The sequence below is a fragment of the Lemur catta genome, chromosome Y (genome assembly GCF_020740605.2).
Source record: "Lemur catta isolate mLemCat1 chromosome Y, mLemCat1.pri, whole genome shotgun sequence".
Taxonomy (NCBI): Eukaryota; Metazoa; Chordata; class Mammalia; order Primates; family Lemuridae; genus Lemur; species Lemur catta.
In genome coordinates, this window is record NC_059156.1 from 153,051 (window position 1) to 153,927 (window position 877).

General features: G+C 70.8%; 1 pseudogene; it reads right to left on the bottom strand.

Moving 5' to 3' along the window:
• Window positions 1-571: 571 nt before the first annotated feature.
• On the bottom strand, window positions 572-663 carry LOC123629137 (annotated as a pseudogene).
• Between the last annotated feature and the right edge of the window lie 214 nt (window positions 664-877).

Consider the following 877-nt stretch of genomic DNA (forward strand, 5'->3'; position numbering starts at 1 on the left):
GAGGCGCCGGCGGGGGAGGGGCCGCGCCGGTCTGGCCGCCGCGGCCCTCTCCGTCGCCGCGGGGGCGGAAGGGGTGGCCCTCCGGTCGGGGGACCGGCCGGTCCCCCCCGCCCTTCTTTCCCCCGAGAGTCGGGGTCGACCAGGAGGCCGGCGGGCCCCCGTGAGGGTAGGACGGCGGGGACCCGCTGTCTCCGCGCTCGCGCCCCCGCCGGCGCCGCGCGCGGACGCCGCGGTACGCGGGGTCGACCAGATGTCCCCGTCACACTCAGTCTCGGCGGGACCGCGGCCGGGGCCGGGCTCCTCGACGCTATGCCAGCGGTCACCGCCAGAGGGCTCCGTCCTCGCGGACTTCTCCACTCTTTTCTTTTCGTCTCCCTCCTCCCGCCCCGTCCCCGCCCCCCCCCCCCCCCCCGCTAGCTCGCTCGCTCGCTCCTTCTTCCTTGCTTCGCTTCCAACCCCCCCCCCCCGCCCCCTGTTTTCCTCCGCACGCGCGCAGTTATCAGGCTCACGAACTCTCCCGGGGACCTGGCGTGACTTTCATCGCAAACCGCCCCCCCCAATCATGGTTTCACGTCACGCGGGGGATGTGCCGACACAGCAGGAGGCACACCTCACACGTGCGTGTGAACACGCAATCACCACGTTTATGAACTGGAAAGGGATCTGTCGGGTGTGACTTTGCGATCACTTCCCCTCCCCCCACCCCCCGCTGAGAATGAGTTTCCCCGGCCTCCTGTGGCCGCCTGGTAATCGCCTGCAGACGCCGTGACCCGGGTCCGCCACAGGTTGCCCTCGGCTTCCCTTCGCGCAGTGCCCTGGGGTCCACCAGATGTCTCTGGCCAATTGGGGCCGTAGTGTGCCCTTGACGGTGTGGTCA